This window comes from Protopterus annectens, chromosome 2.part0 (genome assembly GCF_019279795.1).
Source record: "Protopterus annectens isolate FY-2018-M chromosome 2.part0, PAN1.0, whole genome shotgun sequence".
NCBI lineage: Eukaryota > Metazoa > Chordata > Ceratodontiformes > Protopteridae > Protopterus > Protopterus annectens.
This window is the reverse complement of record NC_056728.1, coordinates 820,800,188-820,827,160: the sequence shown is the minus strand read 5'-3', so window position 1 is coordinate 820,827,160 and position 26,973 is coordinate 820,800,188. Positions and strand designations below refer to the sequence as shown.

At 42.6% G+C, this 26,973-nt stretch overlaps 1 protein-coding gene and 1 non-coding gene across 7 annotated transcripts in view; both read right to left on the bottom strand.

The window, feature by feature from the left end:
- Positions 1 to 26,973, bottom strand: part of KDM4C (lysine demethylase 4C) — a 3,520,425-nt gene that overhangs the window by 199,612 nt on the left and 3,293,840 nt on the right. The window lies entirely within an intron of this gene.
- TRNAL-CAG lies at positions 20,599 to 20,680 on the bottom strand. The gene has a single exon. It is a non-coding gene; the product is annotated as a tRNA-Leu (tRNA).

Sequence of the window (26,973 nt, the reverse complement as noted above, 5' to 3'; positions counted from 1 at the left end):
TGTGTGTTCTGAATTAAAAAAATAGTAAACATGGCCATATCTGGAAAATGAAAGGTTTTAAATTCTTTAAATGCTTATTCTCCTTGTAAACAGGTGTCAGTTATGATATACTTTTAAAGTGATGTCGTTTCCCTTAGGAAGAAGACATTATTTCTGCAAACTGACCAAGTCGCTCATATTTCTGACATCCTTAAGTGTCCTTGTTATAACTAGCATTATTAATTAATTTGATTCATTAACTTACTCTCTCAGTCTTATTACGCATCAGTGGTATTTAATTCTTCATCATCTCCTCTTATGGGTACTTGGTGTTATAATGTCGGTCATGTCCTCAATGTAGCTCAGAGTCAATTGTAGTAAATTGTTTCTGGCTGCTGTCCAGAAAAATATGCAGCACACTCAACTGTATTCTATTTTTTGCTTTGTAATTTCTCTGTTTCTGACTTGCAGTATCTCCTTGGTTGACTGTTTGAATTTGTGTTTGTCTGTCTTCAGTACGGAAAACTTTCAGAAATGTGGTACATAGATGACTTAAAATTAGTCCCACCAATTAGAACAGTACCACTGCTTGATGTGGGTGTTGTATCAACAATTCCCCTTAGTAACTGCCAAATGACCCACTAGATAAGTGAAGGTGGCTTTGGTTTGATTTCTATGAAAACCCCAAAGCTAAATACAGGATAAACACACCAGAATTATAAGCAGTCTAAATAGCAAATTTGTACAATGGAAACAGATATATTTTCTGAGAGCTGGTCTCACTGTCATCTGATGACAAATACAATTAATATTCAGAATAGCTTTATAACAGTCATTTTTTTCTATGAAGGGACAACTGTTCAAAATTCCAACACCCTTAACTGTGTGCCCTGGAATAGCAAGACGAAATGATCAAAACAGTCTTACAACATTAAAGTCTGAGAATATTCCCCATTTCTGAGATATGGCAATCTTGGAGATGCAATATACAAGTTTGGGGAGTGTGGGAGGGCTGCCTCTGGAAAACACAACTTTAAAGGGAGAACAGCAATGTTCAACACTTGTTTTCCTGCATTTTTTACTATTTTTTTATGTAATTCCAGGACTCTCAGTTTTGACTCTCCAAATCACGACAGGGAACTCCTCAGAATCACTATCCTGTAACAGCCTGTATTTATGAATGTATTCAGAAATTATATAACTAGAAATTATCTAAAGCTTGCTTTCTTTATTTTAGTAGAAAAAGTTTGTGTAAAACACTGCATACCAGTACTGCTTTCACTACTGAAAACAGATTCATGAACTGTAAAGCTCAGAATATTTGATGTGGGAGATACTGTGAAAGAAGCTGCATTTGTGTTTTTTAAACAAATTCCACTGCATAAACAAACTGAGATTATCACCTAACATAAAAGAAAAGCACAACATTTTTGTTTCTAGATGTGCGGGGAAGGGAAGGGTGAGAACTGTACCGACATCATTAGAATAACTGAGACCCTACTTTTTTTTCCTACTAATTTAGATTTGTAACCTTCTTTGCTGATAAAAGTGGTGCAGGAAGCTCCTTTCCTATTAAAACTAAGATGGTGATGTGCATATTTCTCTAAAAAAAATTCTTCTTTTCTTTCTTTTTTTGACTAAACAATGTTACCAGCAGAAAGGCCAATAAAAGTCTTGTGACACTGGATCATTCAGTGATTGATTTTGGCATCCTATTTAACGGATGCTTTAAGCCATGCAGCTTCCCTCAAAATTAACCACATCACAGCTATCCTTGCTCTAGTATTTACAGACTCAACACGGCAGCAAGCATATTTCAGTATATGAACTCCAGATGTCCTTACATTCACTACTGCAGTATTCTTAACAGATGGGATTCCCTGCCGTGCTAGCCCGAACATCTGGGCAGTCTACCAAAGACTACTTGTTGCTTTTAAAAGGTACACCAGATGTAACCCAAATGCTCCTTACGTAGGGTACGGCATAAAGGTGATGTTTAGGCCTACCATAATCAGAACTTCTTTGCCACCAGTCTGAATGTATCTTTTTACCATTGGTCTGTTTACCTGTATCCATTTACTGTCAGTTGAATGCATTTTCATCTTCCAGTGACTACCTACGCCTGTTTGCTGACTTCTTTTGCAGTTGCAGATAAGTGCCCCATTGGGGATTTTGTTTTTTCTTACTTTTTGTACTCCTTGGAGTTTTTGTCAAGGAGCTTCTCATGACCATGTCTTGTTCTATTTATCAGGTGTTCATTCCGAAAACCCTTTCCAAAAAACTTTCTTCCCTTTCCTTGTATCTTGAGAACCAGTGTCTTAAGCTTCTCACTAAAGATACAAATGAAGGAATCTCCCACCCTCAGTGTCACCTGTTAGGGAAAAAGGTGCGACAGGAATGTTCTGCTGTCCAGCCTCTGCCAGGTGTTTCTCCTGAGGCCATTAAAAACCTGGAGGCTCGCCTGGCTGTGCTGTCAGATTTCTCTGCCACGACTGTGTCAGAGGCTGGTGAGGGTCCGGCTGGCAGCACATCTAAAGAGGCTTTGCAGGTGTCCATCTCGGACATTCAGGGGGAACCACAGCTGATTTTTTCTGCAGAGCATAGGGGAGTTCCTCAGTTTTTGGTTGGGGAAGACGTTTCTACTGTGGTTCTCGGCTGTTGCCCTGGGTCTGAGCCATCTCAGCTTTCTGGGGGGGGGGGGGTCCCTTAAAGAAGAAACAAAAAAATAAACATGATTCTTCTGCTCCTAGGGATTCACAACATGAGTGGCAGGTCTTCACTCAGGGGCTATTTGATGCTTTAATGTCCCTAAAACCTCCTCATGGGGTTCCAGCTCCTGCTCCTTCTTGGTCCTCTACACCCTTAAAAGGCCTACAGAACAGGATTCTTCTGAGGAGGAGTCAGATTTGGATAATGAATCCCTGACTTATTCTACTCAAATTCCTTCTTTAGACTATGGGTGAGAGGAGGAGGACTCTATTAGTCCAGATGTTCCTTTTGAGGAAATTTTCTTTTGGGACACACTCTCTAGGATGACGTTTTTTGTTTTTTTTCTTAAGTGGGACTGTGATCATAACAGGTACTATGAGTTGCTCCAGTTGGATTCCCCTAAATCTGCAGCTATTCCTCCTGTTTTGGCTGCTTTGCTGGATGCTTTTTCCAATGCCTCTCATGTGCCTGATTCTCTGCCCGCTACTACCAAGAAGCCTGACAGGTTTTACAGGTTGCCTGGGGATTGTTCTTTCCTATAAAAAATGTCCTGCTGCTGAACCCTCTGTCGTGTCTGTAGCCTCTGATAAGCTGTCTCAATTGCTTCCTTTGCCAAGTTACTGCCTTCAGACAAGGATAGCAGAAGTATTGAAAGGTTGGGTAAGAACATTTAGACTTCTGCTAACCTAGCTTTTAGGGCTATTAATTGTCAGACTCATGTCTACATATGTGTTGGCTCTTCTTTCTCAGGCATGTCAACTTATTTCTGATTTTCCAGACTCTAAGGGTAAAACTTCTGTTTTGTCCTTGCTAGGGACTTCCTCTCAAGTCATTTGTCATTCTATTAAATGTAGTTATGATGCAACAAATGCCCCTTCTAGGGCTGCTGTTTTTGGTTCAGTGATGAGGAGGTATTCTTGGCTTAGGCTTCAACCTGTATCTGATACAGGTTGAAGACTAAGCCAAGAATAGATATTAAAGCAAAGTGGATGGATGCTCCTCTAGATTCTAAACTTTTGTTTGGGGAACCTGTTGCTGGTTTGTTTAAGTCCCTTCAGGATAAGGGTAAGGCCTTAAATGAGCTTAAACATGTGTTTGTTTCTCCTGTGCCTAAATTTCAGAGAAACTGCTCTGCTAAGCCTGCCTCTGTATGTAGGCAATCCTGCCCTTCTGTAAAATACATACATACAAATATTTCAAGCAGAGGTATTAATGCCCTTCTAGCATGCCAATATAGCAAAACACTTGTTCCCATAATAAGTGTCCAGGCTGTTCTTAAAAATATCTAAACTAGTATTTGCTTTAATATAAAGGTAAAAAGAGTGGCAAATGGACTTTGCCTGCTAAGGCTTCTCAGTTTTCAGGGACACCAAAGCTTTTCTTTCCGGACAAACCAGGTGTTGACTCTCTGTCTCTTTCCAGCCACATTCCTCTTTCTCTTTGCCTTTCTCTTTCTGTTTGGCTTTAGATCACTCAGGATTCTTGGGTTCTTTTAATCATTCCTCAGGGGTACTTCGTGGTGTGAAAATCCCATGTTCTTCAAACTCTCTTCACTCAGGGTACTATTCAAGAGGTGGCTGCATCCCAAAGTGGGAAATGATTCTACTCCAGTCTGTATCTAGTGCCCAGAAAATAGGACACTTGGAGACCTATTCTAGACCTCTCTCATCTAAACACTTTTCTAAAAGTGTCTTTCTTTTGGATGTTGTCCCTTTAGATTCTGTTTCCTCTCTTGCTCCCTCAGGCCTATATTGTGTTTCAGGATCTCAAGGATGCTTATCTCCATATTCCAATCCGTCCCCTTTTCACTAAGTGTTTGCATTTCTCTATTGCTTCCTGGCATTTTCAGTTCTCTGCTTTGCCCTTTGGCCTTTCTACTGCTCCACTGGTATTCACCAAATGCCTTGCTCCTGTGAGTGCTTTTTGCATGCTACAAGGGATCCAAATGTTTCCTTACTTAAGATGACCTGTTGATTCAGGTGTCCTCTCCAGAGACTCTTTTGCAAAAATCTTCATTTTGCCACTTCTCTACTTAAGATGACTCACTAAAAGAATACAAGGTGTAAGTAAAAAGTCTTATGCAGACCTATTCCTGTATTCTGTCTCCTACAGGCTTTTGAGGGGAGATATATGCCTGGCATACAGGGCATTGTTTAACCCCACTCAGATGGACCTCCTGCATAACCACAAAACAAACAGCACCAGAATTAGCCATTCTAAAGACTTAAACCTTGCCTGTGATATAAACAGGACTTGCTGGAGAGATAGGTATGTATCCTAGAGACTACCCCATCTATGGAACAGGCTCCCCATTCATGTGAATCAGAGTTCCTCCCTAACCCAATTCAAGTGCAACTTGGACAACTGGATGGGAAACTGAAAATTCATCCTTATTTTGGCACCTATCTCTCTAACGGACACAAGCAACCTTGTAAATGGTTCATCTCCCAGGCCCATGTTTACACTCATCAAGGGTATCCAAAATGGTCAGAGATTTGGGATGCATGGCTAAGCATAAAAAGGCCCTTGTGGTCATTAGCCTAGTAAATACCTATGAACCTATAAGAGCCTGGGGTTCACTATAAATTCCAAAAGGTCTCCTCTAATTCCTTCTCAGTATCAGGTTTTTCTGGGTTGCAGGATTCAGACTTGGTGCCAGTGCTTGCATCCCTGCCTCCGCCAGAGGCCTTAACTCTCATTTCATTGTTTCAAACTCTTCTTCCTCTGGCTTCCATTACTGCCAGGGTGTTTCTGAGAGCTCTGGGTTTCATGGCATCCACCATTCCAATGATCCCTCTGGCCAAACTTCACATGAGAAAGTCCCAGTGGTTTCTGAAGTCAGTGCGGTTCCAACAAGCACATCCTCTACACTTTGCAGTTCCTCTTCTTCCTTGTCTCAGACAGGAACTTCACTGGAAGATTCAGTAGTTGTCTTTGAATCCAGGGATTCCTTTTCATCCCCCTCTTCCCTCTCAGGAATTGTTCACAGATATCTCAAACATGGCATGGGGCAATATTTTGGCTCCCTAAAACTACAGGGGGTGTGCTCGCCTCATCAGCAAAAGGAGCACATCAGTGTCAAAGAGATGAGAACTCATCTGCTGGCTCTTCAGAACAGCATCCTGTTTTCTGTCCAGGGCCTCTCAAGGTATTCACAGACAATACCACAGTAATGTGGCATATCAGCAAACAGGGAAGAACAAGAGCTTATCTTCTTTGCTGCTTGGCACTTCTGGTATGGGACATTGCTGTCAAGTATCAGTGACTCTTCAGGCAGTTTATATTCATTCCTGTCAGAACCTTGTGGCAGACACTCTGAGCAGGTCCTTAACCCACTCCCATGAATGGATGCTTCACAGGGATGTGTTTCTGGATATTATCCACCAGTGGAGTACTCCTCAAGTGGATCTTTTTGTCTCCCCTCTGAACAAACAACTTCCTCTGTTTTGTGCCAGAGTCCCAGGTCCTCTGTGTGGAAGGTGGAAGCCCTCTCACTTTCTTGGAAGAGGATATTTCTTTATGCATTCCCTCCCCTTCCTTTCATTCCGAAAGTCCTGTTCAAGGTTCAATAGGATGCTCCCAAAATCTTGTTGGTGACTCCCTTTTGGCCATGACAGCACTGGTTCCCTCTACTTCTGCATATAGCCAGTGACAATCATCACAAGTTATCTCACAGGGGGGATCTAATCACACAAGACAAGGGATATCTCTTCCATCCCCACCTGTCCACGCTTCAACTGACATTATAGGCAAAAGGATTTTGATTCCTCACAGACACCTTTTTTCCTGAGGATGTACTGTAAGTCCTGCAGGATGCCAGGAAACCTACTACAGTAGACTCACTCTTAACCGGTCTCGCTGGGACCAGGCTTTAGGCTGGATAAACAAAGGGCTGGTTAATCAGAAATAGCATACAAAATAGCATTTATAGCTTATAAATCAGCTAGAATAACAGGATTGGTGTTAGTATGCATTTTTCTACAGAATATGAGGTCTAAACCTCAAACGTCTGTCATTATTTAGCCTACAGGAGGTAGAAGTGCTGTTCTTCTCTGTTGTATTTTGCTAGGGCTATGGCAGAAATTTGATGGTCGGTTAAAGAGAGGCCTGATAAGAGGGAGTCTACTGTACTAGGAAAGCCTACTTATTCAAATGGAACAGGTTTTCTATCTGGTGTCTCTCTCATAACCTGGACCCACTTACTGTTGATGTTCTTTTGGTTCTTTCTTATTTGTGTGAGTTGCTCAATGCTGGTTTGGCCTATACGTCGTGTAAGGCTCACCAATCAGCTGTATCTGCTTGCCTGCTTTTTTTACTCCTTTAGCTGCTAGATTTGTGGTTAAACAATTACTTAAAGGCATCATTAATATTATACCTCCCAGGAAGCTGTTCCTCCTCCCTGGGATCTTAATTTTGTTTTGGAGAAGTTGACTCAGGCTCCTTTTGAGCCTGCTGCTTCAGTTTCCTTGCTACATTGTTCCAGGAAGACTGTTCCTTTGTTAACTCTTACGTCTGCCAGATGGATGTCAGGGTTACAGACCCTTATGACTTCTACTCCTTTTTTGATCTTTCATGAGGACAGGGTGTCCTTGGGCACTAACCCTTCTTTTATGCTGAAGCTGGTTAATGAGCTTTCATTGAATCAGTCTATTAATTTGCCTACTTTTTCCCTTGCCTGCAATCTGAAAGTGAGAGGGTGCTGTACACATTAAACACGCATAGGCAACTCAGGGTTTATTTGGATAAGACTAAGGCTATTAGAAAATATGATCAGTTATTTGTTTCTTTTCATCCTACATCTGTGGGACTTGCTGTATCCAAGCAAACTATTTCTTCTTGGATTTCTAACACTATTTCCTATTGTTACACTTTTCATGGCAAGAACCTTCCATCTTCAGTTAAGGCTCATACTACTAGAGCTGTGGCTTCTTCAGGTGCCTTTTTCAAGGGCTTAGATACTAATTCTATTCTTGAGGCAGCTACCTGGACTTCTGTGCATATCTTTACCAAGCACTACAAGTTGGATGGTATTTCTAGAGCTAGAGCTGGTTTTGCTAGGGCCATTCTTCTTCTTCATGGCTATTTAGGGGGCTTTTCTGTCCCTTCCCACTTTCAAGTTTCCTCTTGAGTTTTGGCACTCTCCCATCTGTTCAGAATACTGTGAATGTAAGGACATAGTACAGTTGTGTAAAATATTACCATAACGGTAGATGTCCATGCCTTCACTCCTGCAGTATTCACTCCCTCCCTCCAACCCCTGCCTTCCTGGATGTACAGGTTACCTCTTGGGTTTCTTGAGCTGTGTTCCTACTGGGGCATTCAGTTCTGATTACAGTAGGCCTGAATGTCACTTTTATGCCCTAAGCTACACAAGGAGCATTTGGGTGATGTTGGGCAAAACTTTTAAAAGCAACAAGTAGTCTTTGGTAGACTGGCTGGACGTTCAGGCTTCCATAGCAGAGTCCCATCTGTTAAGAATACTGCAGCAGTGAAGGCAAGGACATCTAATGTTATGGTATGATTTTACATAAACGTTATTTTCTGTCCACAGTAATGAATACTTTTCTACCTGTTAATATTACTGCCTGGAATAAACTTTACATTTTCTGGTCATAAACTATATCTTTAAAATTTATGCACATGCAGCTTAATTAAGTAAGTACCCCAACAGTTAATGTAACAGAGGCATGCTTTTTTAAACCTTATTTATCTGGTAACCTAGAATCCTTAACAAATGTCATACATGTAAAAGGGACAGTGTTCCCACTCTGCTTATATGTCTTGAGAGTAACTGATATAGAAAAAGTCTTGTCTAAATTATGGAAGTCCTGAATAACCAAAGGAGACGTATACATCCTCTCAGATTTCTCCCTCTTTTTTAAGTATCCTTTAAAAGTGATCAGTTTGTAGATGAAGACTTCATTATTTCTGTGTCTCTCTTTTTTGAAGAAGAGAGACTCAATACAAGCCAATGGAAAATGTAGACCAAAATGTTGAGAGGAACTAAAATATATTTACCTCATATTAAAAAAATGTACTCCATCAGTTAATAAATGGAGGAGTAATTTTTGTTCCTTTCCATTTTTACTCTCCTGAACCTTCACACATTCCAGCTCAAAATCACGTCTCTAAGTTCTGTTCATAAACAAACACTTGACTAACAAAATTACCTACATAGGATCCAGCTGTTACAATATGGCTTACTATACCATACTGGAATATTCCCGTCCAAAGGTCTTTCAGTGAAAGAAAAGCTTCAGTAATGCAGAGATCCAATAAGATGAAGCAACAGTGGGATAAGCTTGACAAAATAGTGCTGGATTGCTAGGTCCACTAACCCTCAAACTCCAGCATAGGTACTAATTAAGGTGCTGTTAATTTTTTTTTTTTTGGCAGCATCAGGGACAGTGGTGATTTTGGATTTCTGCACTTTTGAAAATGGCGATATCCTCTGCAAGATATACCTGTCCTTCCAAACTGTTCTGTTAATGCGGCAGAAGAGGTTTAGATTCTTAGACAGAGTACGTCTGATGCCATTTGGCTTGCTGATATGCAGAAAATCCATTGGTATTGGGCGAGGATACATTGTATGTGAGACACAAGTCACCACTTAACAGTCTGTAGGATACTGAATGTTATGGTAGGGCTTTGAGTTGGTGCGTGTAAACATGTTGTTTAGGCCTTGTTTCCTATTAGTAAGGTATCTCTGTGGTCATTCCACTAGCTGCATGAGCCTGGACAGATACATGCCAAAGGGGGCATGATAGTCAATGACTGCCCTAATGAGGGCTGAGTAAAGGGGGGTAATGGCATCCCTAGATATAGAACAATTCCTTTGTTAATAAGCTGTGTAATATAGAAGGATGGACACATGTTGGTCTAAAGTTAGGTCAATGTCCACATAAGTTCCCAAACCCCAAACAGCTAGGTCAGCTCTTAAAGGTGTATTGTCAGGGCAGCTAAAGTTCCATGTAATACAAATAATTATGACTTGGTATTTGATCAAAGCTATTTGTTGGTGTGTTCAAGGTCAGTTTCTTATAAAAAATGTTCAGACACATTAACAAATTGTTTGTGATCAAAGATCATAATATTTTATGTCACACAGCTGAGAAACAGATGTCAAGGAATTCACTTCAAGCCATCATAAATAAAACCAAACTGAGCTGAAACACATAGTAAGCAGTTTGTGGTAAACTTTCAGGTACACTAAACTATGTCATTAGAAAAAGATTAACAAAAAAACTTCCAATGGTAATATATTACAAAATGTGCAAAATCCACTACCAGTGACCTAAATATTCAAGAAAGAATTCAGTATGCTGCTTAAAACCTTACAGGTAATCACTGCATCCTTTGACAAGGATACTGCTAAATCTCCAGCAAAACATTTAATTTCTTTACTTCTTTACCATAGTCCTAAACCACATGCTAATAAGGCTCACTGAATAAAAAAATTGCACCTATGGCAGAGAAACTGAACTTAGAACATCTTCCAGTTTCTTTTTCACTTCAAAGTAGGTACACATTATCCTATTAGCAAATTACCAAAGTCCCATTAGAAGAATTCATAAATGCTGATGGACTAAAATACTTAAAAACTGTTCATTTACTCTGTTCTCATAGTTCTTCTCTTTAACTGATTTTTCATCACAGGCACCTTTCCCTCAGTTTGGATAGAGACTGGGAACATGACTGCAAAATGGAGACTCCAACAAATAAGGCAGATACATCAAACTCTCCACTGCACTCTTATAAAATTTTGTTAAACAGTAGAGCACAAGCGACATCTTGTCTACACAGCTACCATCCTACAGACACCCATCATGGTTTTAAATAGGGATGTAGATTAGATAATGCACTTATTAAACTTACGGATCTTGTAATTAACAGCAGAGACAATCAGATGTCTAAGATTTCACTGTTTCTTGATGTGGTTAAGGCCACTGATACAGTCATCTGAGTCAATGTCTGGGATATACTACATAATTAAAAATGTTACAATTTTGTTTCAGCTTTTGCTGAAGTTGTGTTTACTCTGTCCTTAATTATGTGAATTCATTATTATGAATTATTAAAATGACTACATCAGTGAAAACAGGATACTCCAATAACATACAAAGTAATATAAAAGCAAACATGCAAGAAAAGTAGAAAAAAGCACACAGAAAACGATAGTTTTAAATACAGTAACTGAACAAAAGTATGGAATATGTGACTAAATAATATCCATATATGGCCAGCACAACGCAAGTAAACAGGAAGTTATGTACTCACCATAACGTTCGATGTATGTAGTCCATTTCGCCTCACATTCTTACCCGTGGGTTCGGAAAACTTTTCTAGCTCGAAGTCTTCTATTGGCTGGCCTAAGCAGGTATCCCATGGTGCACTGCTCCATATCCCCAGATCTAGTTTGCTGCAATACTCATTCATACCCCATGCAAACACAACATCCAGATAAAAAGAATAAGCTAAAGTTAAGGGAACTCTGTAAATAAAAACCTAACCTCCAGAACGTGGGAGGGTAAGTAAGAATGTGAGGTGAGATGGACTACATATATCGAACGTTATGGTGAGTACATAACTTCCTGATGTTATGTAGTCCTATCTCGCCTACATTCTTACCCGTGGGACAGCGTCCCTAGCACCTACATCCTGGGTGGCTCATAGGAAAATACTCCTGAGTACTGTGGAGCCAAAGGACGACCTGCCCCTAGAAACCACGTCCAATTTGTAATGAGAAACAAATGTGTGAGGAGAAGCCCAAGTAGCAGCAGCACATATATCATCCATTGACAATCTGGCTTGATAGGCTGTAGATGTAGAAACAGCCAGAGTAGAGTGAGCCTTGACCGGAAATGGCAGATCTTTTCCTCCTGCTTGGTAGGCAAAAGAGATGCAACTAGATATCCATCTGGATATGGTGATCTTGGAGACCGGGGACCCAATTTTTTTTCTGAAAAGGAGACAAATAGTTGATCAGACTTCCGGATATCTTTTGTTCGGTGCAGACAGAAATGTAACTGTCTGTGTACATCCAATTGATGAAATTTAAATTCTGCCTTGTTTGAAAATTGAGGAAAGAATACAGGCAACTCAATGGACTGATTAAGATTAGACACGGAAGCCACTTTAGGAAGAAAAGAAGGGTTTGGTCTAAGAGAAACCCTGTCCTTATGGAAGATTAAGTATGGAGGTTTGATAGAGAGGGCTTGAATTTCTAAAACTCGCCTTGCTGAAGTGATTGCTGTTAAGAAGGCTGCTGCAGGCTCGAAAGGTGGTGAAGTAAGGGCTTGTAGAACAAAATTGTGATCCCAGGGCATGATAGGTTCAGAGACCGGGGGACAGAGTAACAGAGTACCCTTCAGGAAAGCCTTGCAGAGTCTATGAGCCATGAGACTAGGCTCATTAGCCACATGAAAATTAGAGATCGCTGCCAATTGAACTTTGATGGTAGCTGATGCGGAACCCTGATGGAGAAGCATAGACAAAAACTCCAAGACTGAAGCAATTGTAGCTGTGTAAGGATCAATTCCCAAACAGAAAACCTCTTCCATTTGCTGGAATAAATCTTCCTAGTAGATGGCTTATGAGAGGAAGATAAAATGTGAACCACTTCCGGTGAAAATTTATGAGGCCTAACTAATGACAGAAGTGGAGTAGCCAGGCTGTCAACCGGAGGGTCATCAGAGAGGGGTGGAACTGTCCCGACATGTGTGTCAGTAAATCTGGTTGAGGGTCCAGAATCCAAGGAGTGTCCACAATGTATGGTTGAAGAAAAGGGAACCAGACTTGACGAGGCCAGTGTGGAGCAATCAGAATCATTCTGCTTCCCTTGGATTGCGCTTTCTGAATCACCTTTGACAGCAAGGGAAATGGAGGGAAAGCATAAAGCAGACCGGAGGGCTAGTCGTGAACCAGAGCGTCCCTGGGTGACTCCCCCTGTGGGGGGATCAGCGTGAAGTAGTTGCTGCATTTGGCATTGAGGGGACTGACAAAAAGGTCGCAGCAAGGCTGACCCCATCTGCTGAAGATTTGTTCTGCAATTAGACAATTCAGGGACCACTCATAAGGCATCAGAATAGCTCTGCTTAGCCTGTCCGCAATCACGTTGGACTTCCCCGGAATGTGCGTTGCCACCAGAAACCATTGGGAAGTTACTGCCCACTGCCACACTCGCATGGCCTCTCTGCACAGGGGGTAAGACCTGGTTCCCCCTTGCTTGTTTAGATACCACACTACTGACATGTTGTCCGAGTGTATTGTAATCGTCCCTAGAGGTAGAAAGGTCTGAAGTGCCTGCAACGCAAGTAGCACCGCTCTCATCTCTATGACGCTGATATGCAGATGTATCTTACCACGTGCCTTGGACTGTCCTGCCAAGATAATGCCCCCCCACCCCATCTGGGAAGTGTCCGTGGTCACTGTGGCAACCGGGATGGGTGGAACGAAGGGCCTTCCCCCGTCCAAATTGTTGGTGCAAAGCCAACAACTGAGGTCCTGTTTGCATCTGTCCGTGAGCAAAATGGGGTGAGAAAGTGGAAATTTTTGGAGGGACCACTGAACAAACAGGAGCCATTGGAGAAGTCTCATGTGCAATCTCGCTAGTGGAACCAACATAATTGTTGCTGCCATGGTCCCCAGGAGTTGGAGAACCCATCTTGCCTTCGCTTTCCTCAGGGGCATCAGGATGTGTATTTGTTGTTGTAAGACTCTGATCCTGTTCTGCGGTAAAAATGCTCGCATTCGAATGGTGTCTAATTCTGCGCCTATAAAGGTGACACGCTGAGAGGGCAACAAAGCAGATTTTTCCCAATTTAGTGTTATGCCCAGCTGTTGACATAGAGTGATGGTAGCGTCCCTGGTTTGGACTAGTTGATGCCTGGTGGGGGCAGTAAGGAGCCAGTCATCCACATATGGAAACACTTGGAATCCCTGACGTCTCAAGTGAGCCGTCACCACCACCATACACTTGGTGAACACCCTGGGGGCTGTGGTGAGACCAAAGGGCAGGGCTCGAAACTGGAAATGACTGGCTCCCAGCTGGAAGTGTAGGTGACTCCTGGATGCTCTGTCCATTTTTACATGGTAGTAAGCATCCTTGAGGTCAATGGAGCACATCCATACCTCCTCTCCCAACAATGGGAGAATCGATTGTAGTGTGACCATACGGAATTTGGACTTCTGTACATAGTTGTTCAGTTGGCTGAGATCTAATATGGGTCTCATGTCCCCTGTTCTTTTCGGCACCAAAAAGTATCTTGAGTAAGTCCCTAATCCGATTTGGTCTGAGGGGACACGCTGGATAGCTCCTTTTCCTAGCAGCTTTGAAACCGCTGAGGCTGCTTGATCCCTTTGACTGGGTGGAACATCTGGGATTTTTTTGACTGAAGGGGGATCTGATGTAAACGGAATGAGGTAACCTCTGGAAATTATTCGTAATACCCATAGGTCCTGGGTGATGCTCTTCCAGGCTTCCGGATATAACGAAATTCGACCCCTGACTGGCTCCGGATAAGCACAGCCGGGCACTCCCTCAGGAACGAGAGTAGGGAGAGCCACGAAAGGAATCGTGGTCTCCTGAATTGCGGGGGCCCCCTCTGCCTCTTGGGCAGCGTCTTCCTGAATAACCTCCCCCTCCTCTGCCTCTGGAGGGGGACTCACCTTGTGCAGCAGGAAAAAACCTCTGTGAATTCTTGAACCACATCTTCCCACCCCACTGGGCCTTGGGGTAAGGCCTAGAAAGAAGGGAAAAACGGACCCCTACGGCAGACAGGGTCTTTCCCTCTTGCTCGCACCTGGTGAGGGTGTCTTTCACTTTGGTTCCGAAAAAAGAAGAACCATCAAAGGGGACGTCAGTGAAGGAAGACTTGAAGGCCTCCGCGAAGTGACACAGGTGCACCCAGGCTTGCCTTCTAAGGGCGACTCCTGAGCTTGCTGCCCTACTCGCTCCCTCGGCTGCATATGAAATGAGCCACATGGAGGAGTTGACAATGGAATTGAGGGTAGACACCTGGGCGTTAACCGTCTGGGCAACCACCTCAGGGACATTACCCGCAAGAGTATCTCCTAACTCCTTGAGGAGATCTCTCTGGAGCCGAGTGAAATGAGACAGATAGTTCAGCGACCATAAGGTAAAGGTTGCTGACGAGAGGGTACACTTCCCGTACCAGTCCATGGTCCTAGACCAATTGTTAGGAGGATGGATGGAGGAAGAGGTCTCTGCTACTTCCTTTTGAGTGGCCGCCGCCAACACCATGGCATCTACAGGGACTCCTTTGGACAAAAACCCCTTACCCTGGGGAGCAGAAAGAAACTTATTGGGAGGCCTGGGTATGGTCTCCACAGAATCAGGGTTTTCCCACACCCTTCGACAGATCAAATCAAGGAGCTCGTCGAAGGGTGGGGACACCCAGGAGGCGGAGGGCTGAGCACCAAAGGCCTTAAGGAAGACCGACTCCTCCTCGGAAGGGGCTTTGGACGGCTAGTCACCTCTTTGCTTCAGTATCTCCAGGATGTCGGAGAAGGAAACATCATCAGAGGATGACTTTGGGGACCCCTCCGATTCCTCAAGATCAGTATCAGAGGTGAGGGACTCATCCTGGGAGTCTATGTGCTTCCTCTTGCACGTTTTCTTTCTAGGGGGCTCCTCAGACACGAACTCTGAAGGGCCCTCAGAAAGTTGGGGACCACTCGTGGGGGTATCCCTAGGTCTTGGTGCTCTGCTGTCCATGGATAGGTGGTGATCAGAGGCTCTCACCGGAGTGGTGGGGGACAGTGACCGATCCGTCTGATGTAGCTGATGATCTGGCCAGCGCAGTCCGCATGGCCTCGAAGGCCCCCCCCCCCCCAAGTCCGAGGACCGGCCAGCCTCAGAGACCAAGACGGGAGTTGGAGTTCCACGAGCCGAGGCACCGAGAGGGAGACTTAGAACCGAAATATGTCCCGAGATGTCCCCCTTGGGCCCGACTGAAGAATCCCGAGTCTCGAACCCCGAGGATGGAGCCGACAGGGTCGGAGCCGATGTTGGTACCGCTGGAGCCAGAGGGGCCATCAGAACCGGCCTAGGAACATCACACGGCGTGGAACACTCCGGCTCTGAAGACAGAGATGTGCTCGGAGGAGGAATGATCAAAGAAGGGGTCGGGACGGGCTCCGGAGCCGACTGGGCTAGAGCCGAAAACAATTTTGCCAAAACCGGTGACTGAAGGAGCCTCTGGACCACCCTATCAACATCCACATCCGAAAGGGTCCTGGAGGATTTGGAGGACAGGGAGGGAGATTGAGATCTCCTCTCAGGAGAGACTGGTCTGAGAGTGAGCGATCGGCTCCGAAGAGGTTCCCATATAATTGGAGCCGACGCCGGTTCCATCAACACCAACACCTCCTGCGGCCGCGAGGACAGTGGAGCTGAGGAGGTCGATGCAATTTTTGTGACTTTCTCCAGAGGCTCCGATGAAGTTGACAGAGCCGGAGATCTCTTTTTAGACTTGGATGATTTAGACTTAGCACTGGGAGAAGAATCCAAGGCCTCTTCGAAAGAGGGTTTCAAGAGTCCCTTTAAGATCAGCTTATTCTTTCTCTCTTGGAGCACTCTGGGACTGAACGCATGGCAAAAACTGCAGGACTCCTGCAAATGAATGACTCCCAGGCAATAGACACAAATAGAATGCCTATCGGTGATGGACATTTTGTACCTGCATTTAGAGCACTTTTTGAAACCCAAAGGTTTGTGCTCCTTGGAATCTTTGGACATTTTTACACAACAAACACCAACAACGTAACCTAAGAGAAGGTCTGACAAGAAACTCACAGACGCTCAACACCACAAAAAACACGGGAACCAGTTATAAATTGAAACAGTATACACACACTAGAGACACACACTGAGACCAACTATGTCAAAAACCTCTAACTAAAACGGTTAATGACCACAAGGTAAGGGAACAGAAATCAAACTTCTAACTTAAATGGTTTGACAAACAGACAGGATGAAAGGACTAGGTCCTCTAACTGAAACGGGCCTAGCCCGAGGGAACAGTTAGCGGGATACCACAAACAATCACACTACCAAAAACATACATAACTCTAAAGACAATAGCTATGAAAATAGCTTTTTATTTATGAACAGAATTTTTTTTCAAGACAAGAAAAAGGTACTTAGCCACAGCCAAGAGCGAGACCACGTCCGAGCTACACGAGTGGCAAACGAGATCTGGGGATATGGAGCAGTGCACCATGGGATGCCTGCTTATCCCAGCCAATAGAATACTTCGAGCTAGAAAAGTTTAGCCGAGTCGGAGCCGATATTCGGCTCCGAACCCACGGGTAAGAATGTAGGCAAGATAGGACTACATAACATCTTTATATAATAAATGCAGTGCATTTAAAAGTAATGTGATTAGTTATTTTAAAGATCATGCTCAGAAGCATGAAACGGAATGCAGTATCTGCCTTTTTTCAGATACCTGAAGGAAGGATGTTGCCATTTGAGTCTTACTTTCCTATAAAATAATCACTTTTATGTGGAAATAAGACTTTAAAAATCTCTGCCTTTACTCTTTACAATTAAGTCCTTCCCGCTGTGCTGACCTGAACAGGTGTGTGCTGATGATAGACTTCTGGGTGCAAAAACCCATCCACCATAAAGGAAGGAAATTACTACTGAGTCTGTTTAATAAAAAAAAATAAAAATTAAAAATATAAGTTAAACTCCACTTAATAAAAACAATAAAACAAAAGTAGTAGCAAAGAAAAATGAAACCACTTCAAATGAATGCCTGAAATACTTTTTACTTAGGTTCATAGGTGTGCACTAGGCTAATGGTCCTGGAAACTTTACAAGCCTAGCCCATAGAAGTGTTCTGGTATTGTGCCTCCCGACGTTAGTTCCCAGTACCTCTATCAAGTAGGGCCACTGGAGTGATCCCTGGGGTGAATTTTCTATTTCCCATCCACTCATCAGGATTTTTCCTTGAAGAGGGCCCGTGAAGTGTTCTGCTTGGCATGTATGGGAAGTCTGTTCCAGGGCATGGGCAGTCTCTAGGTTATGAACCTGTCCCTCCAGCATATTCTGTTGATTGTGGTAATGAGGTTGAGGCCTCTGGAGCATGTGGTCTGGAGGGATTGCGATGTCTTTAGATGTAGCACTTCTGACAGAGCTGGGTCAGACATGGGTTTGTAAGTCAAGCAGAGATTGGCTCATAGTAGACTTACCCAAACTGGCTAAATCAAGGAATTGTTACTGGCATTCTGTTGCACTGTTTTTTTTATATTCTTCATTATACAGTACATTCTCATTACTGTTCAATCCATGCCTTTGCCTTCCCCTGGATATACCCTTTTTTTTTTAACAGTGAAAGTACTACATTTTCTGTGGAAAGGAGAAAGGGCATGTCTGCATTATTATTCAAAAGTTTCCTGTTGTTGTTTAAGTTTTTAATGCCAACAGTATTAAGCACCCCTAATTACAGCATTATATCAACAGGCATGATGACACAAGTGCCACACAGGCACTTTGCATCTCGAAAACACACTAAATTGGTGTTTTTTTTTTCCTTTGAAACTGTTGAAACGCACTTACTGCACTAATTAATGATAAGAATGGCATGCAAGATGCTGATTTTTTTTCTGGAGAACTGATTTGCAGAGCATTTTAAAAGGTAGGACAAATCTTTGAACTTGATCTTTAAGAAACAATACTAAAATACAACTAATCAGTTACGTAAATAGTTTATACATACCAGATTTAAAAGTCATTATAGTACTCTACTTGTTAGGGAATGGCAGCCTATTCTGGAAATGGAGAATACAATGGGTTAGGTTATCTGTTACATCATCTAGTGCTGTTGATGTGTTAGTATAGGTGCAGCCATGCAGATGTTTTATTTTAACACTGGTGTAGCTTAGGTGGAAGAATTTAAAGAGTGATGGCTCATACCATGAAAGGCTGTGCACATGGCACTGAGTAGAGGGACAGGACTTTTAGTCTTCCAGAGTGGCTAAGAGTACTGAGCCCTGAGGTACTTTTGGTGAGGAAACATTGAGGTCTCAAGCTGGTTAGGTGCATAGCAAGATGTGCCTAATAATGAATGAATGAAATGAGAGCATAACTTCTAGAGAACTTGATGAGATACCATGAAGGGTAAGCTGTGCAAGGTAGAAGAATTTTCTAATGGCCACAGAAATGTGACAGTCAAAGGATAGTCTATTACCACCATATGTACCCAAATCCCTGATGACTTTATCAAATTTAAATGGAATGTTATCTATGTGGGAAGCAGTAGGATGATAGATTTACCAAAGGAAACAGTGGCATGTCCTAGTGTTGACTGTAAGCTGGTGATTACTACACCAAGCAGTTGTCTGGTCCAGCCTGTACTTAAGAACTGGAGAACTGGAGTACCAGAATGTCATTTGATAACTACTCCTCCTTGTATGTAATCATCAGCAAAGTTGGTTAACCATAGTTCACTGATATTGGGATTTATGTCACAGAATATACACCAAAGATGGGGGATCCCAGGACAGAGCCCTGTGGGACATAGTGGGTAACATCTTTCTGCCTAGACAAACTACACCTACCTTAATGAGATAAATCAGATACAATTATCCATCTAGCAATCTATGTATGGGTTAATACTGCTTTGGCATAACTTATCAATAATCCCAGCCTACAGGATAGTGTCAAAGGCCTTGGCAAGGTCAAGATAAGCACGGTGGTCTGTATGTCCCTTACCCATGGCCTCAAGTTACCCTTTCAATAAACTTAACTACATTGAGTAAAATGATCTGCCTTTTATAACACCAAACTGGTGTCTGTCCAAGGATATAAAGTCATCAATATCAGTTTTTATTAGCTTGGCTGTAGCACATTCCATAGCTTTCCAAATAATACTTGTGAGAGTAATAAGTCTGTAATTCCCAGCATCACCAGAGGTACCACCTTTATGCAAGGGCATCACAACTGCTATTCTCCAAACTTGGGGGACATAACCAATGGAGAAACTCAAGTTGAAGAGCTTTATTATTTTATTATATCAGTTTCTTAAACAGGTAAGGCCACTGGTGTGATCTGGGCTGCACTGGATGGTTAAGTGACTTGCTCAGAATCACACTGTAGGCAAATAGAAATAGAAAGACTCAAACTCCATACCCCTCACTACAGAAAAAGTACAGTTATGCAAGACCTTATCATATCAGATGTCCTACTTTCCAGTGCTGCAGTATTTATATTTGGGATTTCCTGTCAAGGAAAGTCTAACATCTGGCCAGCATACCAAAGCCTTTGCACCTTCCCGGCATCGTACATCAGATGTATGTATTACATGCAAGCAGTAAGGTAGCTATGTGAAGTATGAACACCTGAGCCTCAGAAATGAAGTGCCTCACGAGAACCAGAGAAACAATAACATGCCCATCCAGGAAGGGAAGCAGAAGGAAATAAAATGTTACAGGAAACCCCTCAGCCAGCAGTATGGCAACAGAAAAATAAAAAGGAAGGAAGGAGGGAGGGATCGAATACTGCAACAGAGAGAAGAAGGACATCTACTGTTGTGATAAGATCACACATAAATGTACTATGTCCTTCCTTATCACTACTGCAGTATTTATTTATTTTATTTTATTTATTTAACATTTGTTAACCGGGAAAGTCTGACTTGGAACAAAGCCAATTTTCAGCGGAGGCCCAGGGAGAAAGGCACCAGATGCATGTCTTTGTAACGTGGGAGGAAACCGGAGCACATGAGGAAACCCACACGAATGCAGAGAGGACATGCAGACTCCACACAGAAGGCACCCCAGCCGAGAATCGAACCAGAGAACCTCTTGCTGTGAGGTGACAACGCTACCGCTGCACCACTGCGCTGTCCTAAAAATGCATGACAGCAGTTCACATTCCTAAATTGGCAGTGGTGGGATTTGAACCCATGCCTCCAGAGAGAATGGAAGCTGAATCCAGTGCCTTAGACCACTCGGCCACACTACCTGCATATTCTGTGTACTTGAGAGAACACAGTATGGGAGGACCTAGGCAGAGACCAGCCCTCTACAAACCCATGAAAGATATCCATGGCAAATCCTGCCCAGGACCTAGAAATGACATCCAACTTATTATGCTTGGTAAAAGAGTGGAGAGAGACCAAGCAGCAGCTTCAAAAATGGATCAGTTATCCACACTCTTGAAACAACCACCAGAAGAGGTGACTGCATTAGTAGCATGAGTATGAACAGGATAGAAAAGCTGCTTGTCATTAATAGAGTAACTAAAAGAAATAGCTTCAGACATCTAGGAAGAGATTGGTTGCATAGACACTGCCAAGCCGAATTTCCTGGCATGAAAGGAAACAAAAAGTTGCTCAGATTTTCTTATGCATCTTATCTTTTCAGAGGAATATCTAAGCTGTCTATGTTAATCCAGGTTGTGTAGTACCTTCTCACTAGCAGATTGTGGAGAAGGAAAAAAATGAAGGACGATAAATAGACTAATTCAAAGAAAAATTATAAAGCACCTAGGTAATAAAGGATGGAGTAGTATGAAAAGACCCAATGTCCTTGTGAAAAGACAAAAAAGGAGGAACCGCCATGAGGGCTTGGAGTTCACAAACTCTCTTGACAAAAGTAAGAACCTCCAACAATACAGTATTCCAAGTACAATGCTGTAGGGAAGAAGAAAAGGCAGCCTCAAAAGGGGACTGAGTCAATTTTTCAATAACAAAATTAAGGTCCCAAGAAGAAGAAGAAATGAGCTCTCCCAGGGGTCTGATATGAAGGACGCCCTTTAGGAAATGTTTGACTTCAAAACTAGAAGCCAAAGATGGACTCAAAGGCAGACAAAGAGAAATAGCTAACAGATGAGCTTTAACAGAAGAATATGCCAAACCAGTATTGAGCAAATCGGGTCTATATCAGAATCTTGAAGTCTGACAATATCGAACACGATATTGTCGACACAAGATTACCGAAAGTGCACATCGAACGTTTAAACGGAAATCTCCGTAAGGGGAGATTTCCATTTACTTCAATGTTGTGCGATCACGGAGTTGGTATATTTAAGTAGCGGGGGTTGTGCGGGGTGCAGAGGGGCTTGCCCCCCTGTGTAAACACTTTAGTTTAATTTTTTTTGTTTTAGTTTTTTTTTATAACTGTTCGATGGTTTAAGACTTCGATGCATAAAGTTCGATCTTTATGCATTCAAAGTTTTAAACCTTCGAGGTTATAATATAGACCCAGCAAATCATATGAATAAGAAAGGGCTGGAGGTACCCCCACAGTAAAAGGATTTTGGTCATGCTTGAGAAACTAAACAGAAAATCTCTTCCATTTAGCCACATAGGATTTTCTAATAGTGGGCTTTCTGGCCTTCTGCAAAACCCAAAGCACATGCTCAGAAAATTGGTGCCTGAGAGGAATCAAAACTCTACAACTCAAAGAATTAGCTGAAGTGTGAACAAGTGAGGGTGAATGAGAGATCCCTTGTCTTGCATGAGAAGATCCATCATTTGAGGTACCTTGTGATTCTTTCCCCCTGGCCAGGTGAAACAGAAGGGGAACCAGTGCTGTCTAGGCCAAAAGGGAGTCATCTTCAAGATTTTGGGTGTGCCCCACAAGATCTTGTGTAAGACACTGGGAATTAAAGAAAAAGTAGGACAGAGATACAATAACATCCCTTTCCAAGAAAAAGACATGGTCTCCACTTTCTGACTTGGAACTCTGAAATAGAACTAAGGAAGTTGTCTGTGCAGAGGGGAGACAAAAAGATTTATTTGAGGAGTACTCCACCAATGGACAATGTCCAGAAGCCTCTGTGAAGCAGCCATTTTTGTGGATGTGTCCTGGACCTGTTCAAATAGTCTGCCACTAGACTGTGCTCTGAAGGGATTCAAATTGCCTGAAGAATCAAGTGATGGCAGGTTGCAAAATTCCAAGCCTGAAGGGCCAGCCAGCAAAGAAGGCAAAACTTTGTGCCTCCCTGTTTGTGGGTGTACCACATGACTGTGGTATTATCTGGAAAAACCTTTAGAGAGCCTGGAACCCAAACGGAGTGAAAGGCCTGAAGAGCTATCTCCTTGATACTAATGTGGTCTGACACCTGTTGCTGGTATCAAAGACTCTAAATGTCAGGTTGCTGGAGGAATCTCCCTAACCTCGACCAGAAAGATCCATGTACAACTCTTGTGTAGGAGGAGGAACCTGAATCCATCAGTGGAGTTCAAGTTTGATACATGGTAAAAGAGGGGCTGGAAACTCCAGAGGGTTGTAGTGCTGGAGCCAAACAGTCTTCAGATACCATTTAAATTTCCTCAGGTGGAGTTTGGCAAACAGAACCATGGGAATGGTGGATGCCATAAATCCCAGGGCTTGGAGAAATTCCCTTGTAGAAAGAACTGGAAGAGGGAGAAGAGACTGGAAATAAGCAGTCAGACAGGATCTTGGGAAACAGAAGAGAAGCCAACACTGGAATGGTCTAAATCCTGCAACCAAAATATACTTGGGTCCTGAGATGGAGTCAACATGAACTTTCTGACATTGAGGGTGAATTCCACACTGCACAGGTGAAGCACAGTGAAGTGTAGATTCTGAAGCAGAAGCTGCTGAGAGGGAGCTTCAGTCAGAAGGTCATCCAGATAAGGGCATATCTGAATTCCCTGAAGTCTGCAGAAAGCTACCATAGGGCCCAGATATTTGGTAAACATCCCTGGAGCTGTAGAAAGACCAAAGGACAAAGCAGAGTAAGTGTCCTTTAAATCCAGGGAGGACAGAATAGCCCAGGGAAGTGAAAGAGGGAAAACAGTCTAAACAGAGAACATCCTGAAGGAAGGAACCTTGAGAAAGGTGTCGAGATAGGATAGGTCTAGAATGCGCATCCACAACAACTCCTTCCTGGGAACCAGAAACATTCTGGAATCAAAACCTGTCCCTTGTTGAAACAGGGTAACAGGTTGTATGGTATCCTATTCCACAAAATCTCACAGGACCAGAAGAAAATGAGGAAGGTGGCAAGGAGGAGGCGGGGAAATGGACTTCCAAGCCATAAAATAACTATGTTGGAGGATGGAGAGAACCCAGGCTTCTGTGGTCATCTTTTGCCAAACAGGGGAGGAAAGGGTTAGCCTGAAGGATAGAGGAATTTGGCCAAGGGGGAAGGGAGGCTGGATGTCAGATAGAGGCAGATTCATCAGGAAAAGATTTTTTTTGGCATCTAGAACTCTAGGAGTGGGTTTATCTGGGAAAATCTGCTTAGAAGCCCTCTTACTTCTAAGATAACAACTTCTAGGTTGTCTAGGCTGCCTATGGACAAAAGAATATTTCTGAAGGATAATTCCTCTGGAACTTAGATATAGGAAAAAAAACAATTGTTTTGAGGTTCTGCATAACCTTGCCCTTATCCTGCAGCAGCAGTAGTGCCAAAAAGATTCTGCTCTAAGGGGGACTTTAAAGTTTGGACTTAATGTCCTCAGGTAAAGCCTGCAGGCACAACCAGGTGAGCTGCCTGAGATGCCGAACTAAGACGACAGAAAGCAGAAGTCTTACTGTCCGAGTCAAGCATGTCAGTCAACCCCCCCCCCCCCCCACACACACACACACACACACACAGCTGGAAGAGAAAAGGCAGTACATATCTAATCATGTGGGTCTGATAAAGCCAAATTTGCAGATGTACTTTTTCTCCATATCTCTCCATAGCATAAGTGTCTTTGTCAGAAGGTAGAGTTTGTATGGTTTATCTGTGGACATGGAAACAACAGCAGGATGAGATAAAGGACTTTTATTCAAGATTCTATGATCTCCGGGTACTTTATAAAGTGTGTCTGGCTTCTTAGGAGCTAGAGGTTGAGAATCAGGAGCCTGAGAAGCAGCTGTAAATGTGTTCAACAGGGCAGCTAAAACAGAACAGACTGCAGAAGGTCTGTATGAGTCCATTTACAAGAGTTCACAATATCTCTTTTGAACCTCTGAGACTTGTGAGCAATCCCACTTACAGTGTTCCACCATATGGACCACTGTATCCCCAAAGGATAATTCTTTAAAAAGAGTGTCAGGGACAAAGAATCTTCTTCATCAGACACAGGATAATTGTTCAAAATGAGAGTCAGGGGACAAAGAATCTTCATCAGACCCCAAAGTCAAAACAGAGTGCATATGTGAGGAATACGCTAAGGATTCGTCACTAGAGTCCAACTCTTCATCAGAAGAAGCAGAATCCCTTGGTCTCGTACATGGGCTGGTTGACCTGGGGGAGCAGAAACAGCAGGGAAAGACAATCCCTGAAGGGGTTTCAGAGGTATGAGGGCATTAAACAGCCGCTGAGTAAAGTCATGCTGCTCTTTCTGAGGATCCTTAGCTATGGTAGCCACATGTTTGGTTTTCTGTTTTTTTTAAAGGAACATCTGCCATGACAGATCTTGGAGGGTCAGACCCCTGTATGGATTCAGTTATGGTACCTGGCACCTCTTCCGATATAATCAGATGTGGTTCCATCCTATATTCGTACATCACATATGTACCTCATACCTTGCACTTAGTACATACTTCTGATGTAACACACCATGAAGGTTTAAAGGCTTTGGTTAGCTGGCCGGACAATAGGATATCCTCAGCAGCATATCCCAACTATAAAGAATACAGCAATAGTGATAAGGGAGGATATCAGCTTTTTAACTGTTCAAAACCTTTCTCTTTGACTGTACTCCATCAGTCCTTGACATTGAAGGCAATCTCTATCCTCCAGTCCAAAGAAATTCTTGGCCTCTTCCCATCCTATTACTTTTCTCTATCTAAGTATTTGCTCCCAATACCTTGGTTCTTTTGCGAGTTTTCTCCAATAAATTCCAGCCCACTCTTGCCTACTGTCTGTATCCCTAAGTGTAGACATCCCTATTAGCAGAATATTCTTTCTCCATTCCCGCGTTGGCTTAGTTCTTAGAATACTTTCTGTTCCTTTGTAAATATAATATTCTGTATGGTTATTGTTATTCTCCTTAAGGATCTGCATCAAAAATCCCAGTTTCTCTCTGTTTCTTGAACCTACCCCCCCTGTTTTGTCATCATCCCTTTCCACTTTGAATTATAATTTTCTGCTGGTGCTACATATAGGAGTCTTATCTGTGGAGCTCTGAAATACACCTTCAAATTGAGTAATCCCAAACTGTCTTGTTCTATTGGAAGAATCAGCTTATCCCACTTGACTCTTGCTGTCTTCCCCTCGCAGATAAAATCCTTCATCTCTTTATTGATTGCTATCTACAACTTCTCCTCTGGTTGATAAAATTACTCCCAACTTGTGTATAAAGCTAAAGGGACTAAAAACATTTTAACTGCTTGTATCTTGCTATCCATACCCGCAAAGCAGAGCTTCCAGTTTCTCAGTTTTTGTATAAACTTTTGTTTAGTCTCTTCCCACATATTCTTAGCTGCCACACCAGAATCCGTTTTAATCCATACTCCTGAGCACTTCATTTTATCATGTCCCCATAAATATGGATATTGCTGAACCAATTTGTAAGTGGGTACATAGTTTATAGTAATTTCCTTTGTTTTAGCTTCATTAATTTTGTATAATAAAAAGACTTGAATCTATCTCAAAATGTTCCACAGCAATGAAATGTTCTTTTCTGGTTTTATCAGGTATAAAATAATATCATCTGCAAATAGAGACAGCTATCCTTAACTACCATACCAATTATATCATTGCATTTTTGAGCCCCTTATTTTCCTTGATAACGGTTCTAAATATAATGCAAATAACAAAGGAGAAAAGGACACCCCTGCTTGGTTCTGCTGCTCAAACAGAAATTATCACAGAAGAACCCACTCAGTTCAGAACCTTAATCCTCTGCAGTAACTGCTGAAAAGTTGACAGAGGGAGTTTTGCTAAGTGGACTTTATGCTTCTAGGAAAACATCAGGGATACTGCCATCACCCATGGAAGTAGTATTTTTAACTCTGGAAAGTGCCAAAAGGATTTGGTCCAAAAGGATCCTAAACAGTCTCAGGTAGAAATGGAGAGAACAAAGGGTACTGTAGTTGGTGTGGAGATGGATGGCAGTTTGCAAGAATATTAGCAATGTCCTCGGGGTCAGTAAAGGAGGTACCATTGGAGTTAAGTTCATTACAGAATTCTTTGTTACTTCTAAGCTTCCAAATATAGCTAAAGAAGGCCTCATGGCTGTCTTCTGAATTAGTTGCAATCCTATGTACATAACTTACATAATGATAAGGTAGCTGTCTTTTAGTGATGGCCAACAGGTCTGCCTTATAAGGTAGAGTTTGACAGTATGG